The sequence below is a fragment of the Scyliorhinus torazame genome, chromosome 5 (genome assembly GCF_047496885.1).
Source record: "Scyliorhinus torazame isolate Kashiwa2021f chromosome 5, sScyTor2.1, whole genome shotgun sequence".
Lineage (NCBI taxonomy): Eukaryota > Metazoa > Chordata > Chondrichthyes > Carcharhiniformes > Scyliorhinidae > Scyliorhinus > Scyliorhinus torazame.
Genome location: NC_092711.1, coordinates 266271942 through 266278416, shown reverse-complemented (window position 1 = coordinate 266278416; position 6475 = coordinate 266271942). Strand labels below are relative to the sequence as shown.

The 6475-nt window shown below is 46.6% G+C and overlaps 1 pseudogene; it reads left to right on the top strand.

The window, feature by feature from the left end:
• The first annotated feature begins 2691 nt into the window (after nt 1-2691).
• LOC140422780 (NADH dehydrogenase [ubiquinone] 1 alpha subcomplex subunit 2-like) lies at nt 2692-3096 on the top strand (annotated as a pseudogene).
• The last annotated feature ends 3379 nt before the right edge of the window (nt 3097-6475 follow it).

Below are 6475 nucleotides of genomic sequence, written 5' to 3'. Positions count from 1 at the left end.
AGTACCCAAGATCCTCTAAGTTGTCATATTTATAGTGGGAACTAGTGGTGCCCTCTAGTGGCTGTGTTACCCTGAGATGTAATAATTAACCCTTTACTTGTCTACATATATACATATCATTACAATGGTATCATAGTCAATCTTTATCCTTATGTAGTAATCTCCACAATTGATCAAATTCTACCAAACGTGATGTTGGTTAATTTTTCTCTTCCCCAGGCCAAAGGCAGCAAGGCCAATTTTACTACACCTGTTGTTGACTGGTTGACAACAGTTAATTTAGTTCAGACTTCGTATGGATTCTGGGATCTTCACATCCAGACTTAGTTTAAAAGTAAATGAGATCAACAACTTGCATCCTGTCGGAATGTTTTCTATTTGTTGAGTAACTTCTCTACCTGTCAGTTCTTAACATCACAAGTTGTGGATGCCAGTATGTTTCATAAAATAGCATAACAATTTCCCTCAAAAGGATTGATAGCCATGCCAGAATTTATGAAGAGATAAATTTGCAGATTATATTTCAAGTTCTTCAATCCTACCTCACTTTTTTCCCCCCACAGAATCACAGAATTGAAGGAAGCTATTCGGTCTATAGCATCTGTGCCGGCTCTCCATCGGAATAATTTACCTAATGCTGTCCCCCCATCTTCTCCCCGTAATCCTGCACATTCTTCCTTTTGAGATGAAAATCAAATTCTCTCTTCACTGCCTCAATTGTACCTGCCTCTACCACACACTCAGACAGCAGATACCTGGGGCGGGATTCTCCGACTCCCCGCCGGGTCGGAGAATCGCAGGGGGCTGGCGTGAATCCCGCCCCCGCCGGTTGCCGAATTCTCCAGCATCGGATATTCGGCGGGGGCGGGAATCGCACCGCGCCGGTTGGCGCCACCCCCCCTCCCCCGGCGATTCTCCGGCCCGGATGGGCCGAAGTCCCGCTGCTAGAATGCCTGTCCCGCCGGCGTGGATTAAACCACCTCTCTTACCGGCGGGACAAGGCGGCGCGGGCGGGCTCCGGAGTACTGTGGGGGGGGCCGCGGGGCGATCTGGCCCCGGGGGGTGCCCCCACGGTGGCCTGGCCCGCGATCAGGGCCCACCGATCCGCGGGCGGGCCTGTGCTGTGGGGGCACTCTTTTCCTTCCGCCTTCACCATGGTCTCCACCATGGCGGAGGCGGAAGAGACCCTCTCCACTGTGCATGCGCGGGGATGCCGTGAGTGGCCGCTGACGCTCCCGCGTATGCGCCGCACGGCAAAGTCATTTCCGCACCAGCTGGCGGGGCACAAAGACCTTTCCCGCCAGCTGGCGAGGCGGAAATCAGTCCGGCGCGGGCCTAGCCCCTGAAGGTTAGGGCTCGGCCGCTCAAGATGCGGAGGATTCCGCACCTTTGGGGCAGCGCGATGCCGGACTGATTCCCAACATTTTTGGCGCCGGTCGGCGGACATCGCGCCGATTGCGGAGAATTTCGCCCCAGACCCTAATCAGTCACTGCGTGAAAAAATATTTCCATATGTCACCTCAGATATATGGAAACCAAGGATTTGCTGGCAGCGAATCCTTGCACCTCCACAGATGACAATCTTTAGAAAAATTAGTTAAACCGATGTGAACTTGACCTTTTCTGCTGCAATATATCCCTGTTTTTAAAAACACGAATGAGTTATAACTTGTGGCATAAGGTATAACTGGGCTTTAAGTGGTGAACTAGGTCATAATTGCCAAAATCTGCTCTGATCCCGAAAAGCTAATTCTATATTTGTGGTCTGCCAAATATCTACATGGTGATAAAAATTACATTTAACAATACAATATTAAATATTTATTTTCTACAAGTTTGTTTACAATAGTTTGGCTTCTATCTTAATCCTAGGTGTATGTCCCAATCTTTATTACACACTCTGTAACATTTATTAAAAATCAAATGATAATTAGTGCATTTATTCTCTGCTTTGCTGCCTGAATTCTTCCATCTGATTGGATGCTGAGTGTGTTTAATGCATCACTGTCACTGGATGTTGGGGATCCCCTAGGCTTAGAACCAGAATCAAGCTAATGTCGGAAAAGGTGACACACATGCCACGGAGATCGCTTTGAGGACAGATTTCTTCTTGCAGCTGACCACAAAATCACTGGGCCATTATTTTTCCTGTACTGTATTTGACCTGCAGCTGCTTGATGGTATAATGTAAAGGCACTTTACTCTGCATAAAATTTTGTTAAAAACACTGGATGCAAATGTCAGACAATTTTCATTCATGTCATTTACCTTGCATTGATTGACAAGGTGATTGCAAAGTAAAATATATTGTAAGCACTGTAATTATTAGTTATATAATGTCAGCAAGACAGCTGACATTCTTATTATTGACTCTGTCAGTGTGTGAAAGCAGGCATTACATAGAAGAGGCAGGCTGATGAGTTTAAAGAGTGGGACTATGTTTAGGAGGCATGATTGAGCCAAGGGGAGGTGATAGCATATTATCACTGGGTCACTAATCCAGGGACACGGGCTAATGCAAAGGAGACCCAGTTTCGAATCCCACCGTGGCAGATGGTGAAATTCAAATTCACTGGAAGAAAATCTGGAATTGAAATGTCCATGAAACCATTTTTGATTGTTGCAAAAACTCACCTGGTTCACTAATGTCCCTTACTTCACCAGACCCACGGCAATGTGATTGACTCTTAAATGGCGGCTGCCGTGACGGGCGCGGTGGCGAGAGGCATCGGTTCTAAACTCAGCAAAAACCTGCGGGATGTCCGCATCCACCTGTGTCAGACCTCGACGGCCAGCCAGGGCACCAGGGATTTCATCGAGCAGCACGGTGTGGCATTGAAGAAGGCAAATCCAGAATTTCCTATTCGAATCCGAGAATGTGGCGGAGTACAGTCTAAAGTCTGGGCTCTCTATATGAGTTTGGGAGTGAGAGAAATGTACCGTTGGATAATTTAAACCCCGAGCAGGTGGCGAAGGCACTGGAGTCTCTGAGTACCAAGTCGTGATCTATAGAGCAATTGGACTGTGAAGGAAAAGCTTAATAAAAAATAATGTCACAAGAATGTTTCTCTTCCACCCTCTTGCCTGGTTTCCCAGTGGAAAGATATGCAACTGTAAAATAAATGCCCAGCAAACATTCAGCCAGCCAACAATGCCACATTCTATGAAAGAACATTTTAAAATATTCCTGGGACAACCGATTCCAGTATGGTCAGGGCCAAATGTGAACATTGCAAAACTTGCAATGAGAGGTAAAACAATGCAGTTCCAGGAAAAGAACTCAGTGAAAAGCGGGAAATCCAGCCGACTTCTGGGATCAGTAAAAATGTATAGAAAAGGAATCTTTTTCCAAATGATTAAATGTTTTAAATTTTGTGTAGATTTTTCAAATTTGGCAATAATTTCAAGCAGAGGAAATCAGCTTCTATCTACATTGCTCTATCAAGTACATGCAGATCAGGTATGAAAATGAGCACATAAAGTAAAATACCTTGCTTTTGGCACCCCTCGGCCAGGTGAACCGCAGATTCTCCTGGGGGGGAGATTTGTTAGTGCTCTTTGGGGGGGTTTAAACTAATGCAGCAGGGGCATGGGAACCTGGATTGTAGTTTTAGGGTACGGGAGATTGAGAGTATAGAGGTCAGGAGCACAGATTTGACTTTGCAGGAGGGGGCCAGTGTTCAGGTAGGTGGTTTGAAGTGTGTCTACTTCAATGCCAGGAGTATACGAAATAAGGTAGGGGACCTGGCAGCATGGGTTGGTACCTGGGACTTCGATGTTGTGGCCATTTCGGAGACATGGATAGAGCAGGGACAGGAATGGTTGTTGCAGGTTCTGGGGTTTAGGTGTTTTAGTAAGCTCAGAGAAGGAGGCAAAAGAGGGGGAGGTGTGGCGCTGCTAGTCAAGAACAGTATTACGGTGGCGGAGAGGATGCTCGACAGGGACTCTTCTTCCGAGGTAGTATGGGCTGAGGTTAGAAACAGGAAAGGAGAGGTCACCCTGTTGGGAGTTTTCTATGGGCCTCCTAATAGTTCTAGGGATGTAGAGGAAAGGATGGCGAAGATGATTCTGGATAAGAGCGAAAGTAACAGGGTAGTTATTATGGGAGACTTTAACTTTCCAAATATTGACTGGAAAAGATATAGTTCGAGTACATTAGATGGGTCGTTTTTTGTACAATGTGTGCAGGAGGGTTTCCTGACACAATATGTTGACAGGCCAACAAGAGGCGAGGCCACATTGGATTTGGTTTTGGGTAATGAACCAGGCCAGGTGTTAGATTTGGAGGTAGGTGAGCACTTTGGGGACAGTGACCACAATTCGGTGACGTTTATGTTAGTGATGGAAAGGGATAAGTATACCCCGCAGGGCAAGAGTTATAGCTGGGGGAAGGGCAATTATGATGCCATTAGACATGACTTGGGAGGGGTAGGTTGGAGAAGTAGGCTGCAAGTGTTGGGCACACTGGATATGTGGAGCTTGCTCAAGGAACAGCTACTGCGTGTTCTTGATAAGTACGTACCGGTCAGGCAGGGAGGAAGGCGTCGAGCGAGGGAACCGTGGTTTACCAAAGAAGTGGAATCTCTTGTTAAGAGGAAGAAGGAGGCCTGTGTGAAGATGAGGTGTGAAGTTTCAGTTGGGGCGCTTGATAGTTACAAGGTAGCGAGGAAGGATCTAAAGAGAGAGCTAAGACGAGCAAGGAGGGGACATGAGAAGTATTTGGCAGGTAGGATCAAGGAAAACCCAAAAGCTTTCTATAGGTATGTCAGGAATAAAAGAATGACTGGGGTAAGAGTAGGGCCAGTCAAGGACAGGGATGGGAAGTTGTGTGTGGAGTCTGAAGAGATAGGCGAGATACTAAATGAATATTTTTCGTCAGTATTCACTCAGGAAAAAGAGAATGTTGTGGAGGAGAATGCTGAGACCCAGGCTATTAGAATAGATGGCATTGAGGTACGTAGGGAAGAGGTGTTGGCAATTCTGGACAGGCTGAAAATAGATAAGTCCCCGGGGCCTGATGGGATTTATCCTAGGATTCTCTGGGAAGCCAGGGAAGAGATTGTTGAGCCTTTGGCTTTGATTTTTATGACATCATTGGCTACAGGAATAGTGCCAGAGGACTGGAGGATAGCAAATGTGGTCCCTTTGTTCAAGAAGGGGAGTATAGATAACCCCGTCAACCATAGACCGGTGAGCCTCACGTCTGTTGTGGGTAAAGTCTTGGAGGGGATTATAAGAGACAAGATTTATAATCATCTAGATAGGAATAATATGATTAGGGATAGTCAGCAAGGCTTTGTGAAGGGTAGGTCATGCCTCACAAACCTTATCGAGTTCTTTGAGAAGGTGACTGAACAGGTAGACGAGGGTAGAGCAGTTGATGTGGTGTATATGGATTTCAGCAAAGCGTTTGATAAGGTTCCCCACGGTAGGCTATTGCAGAAAATACGGAGGCTGGGGATTGAGGGTGATTTAGAGATGTGGATCAGAAATTGGCTAGCTGAAAGAAGACAGAGGGTGGTGGTTGAAGGGAAATGTTCAGAATGGAGTTCAGTTACAAGTGGCGTACTACAAGGATCTGTTCTGGGGCCGTTGCTGTTTGTCATTTTTATAAATGACCTAGAGGAGGGCGCAGAAGGGTGGGTGAGTAAATTTGCAGACGACACTAAAGTCGGTGGTGTTGTCGACAGTGCGGAAGGATGTTGCAGGTTACGGAGGGACATAGATAAGCTGCAGAGCTGGGCTGAGAGGTGGCAAATGGAGTTTAATGTAGAGAAGTGTGAGGTGATTCACTTTGGAAGGAATAACAGGAATGCGGAATATTTGGCTAATGGTAAAATTCTTGGAAGTGTGGATGAGCAGAGGGATCTCGGTGTCCATGTACATAGATCCCTGAAAGTTGCCACCCAGGTTGATAGGGTTGTGAAGAAGGCCTTTGGTGTGTTGGCCTTTATTGGTAGAGGGATTGAGTTCCGGAGTCATGAGGTCAGTTGCAGCTGTACAAAACTCTGGTATGGCCGCATTTGGAGTATTGCGTACAGTTCTGGTCACCCCATTATAGGAAGGATGTGGAAGTCGTGTAGAAGATTGTAGTTTAGTCGGGCAGCATGGTCGGCACGGGCTTGGAGGGCCGAAGGGCCTGTTCCTGTGCTGTACATTTCTTTGTTCTTTGTTGTTCTTTGTGGAAGCTTTGGCACGGGTGCAGAGGAGATTTACCAGGATGTTGCCTGGTATGGAGGGAAAATCTTGTGAGGAAAGGCTGATGGACTTGAGGTTGTTTTCGTTAGAGAGAAGAAGGTTAAGAGGAGACTTAATAGAGGCATACAAATGATCAGAGGGTTAGATATGGTGGACAGTGAGAGCCTTCTCCCGCGGATGGAAATGGCTAGCACGAGGGGACATAGCCTTAAACTGAGGGGTAATAGATATAGGGCAGAGGTCAGAGGTAGGTTCTTTACGCAAAGAGTGGTGAGGC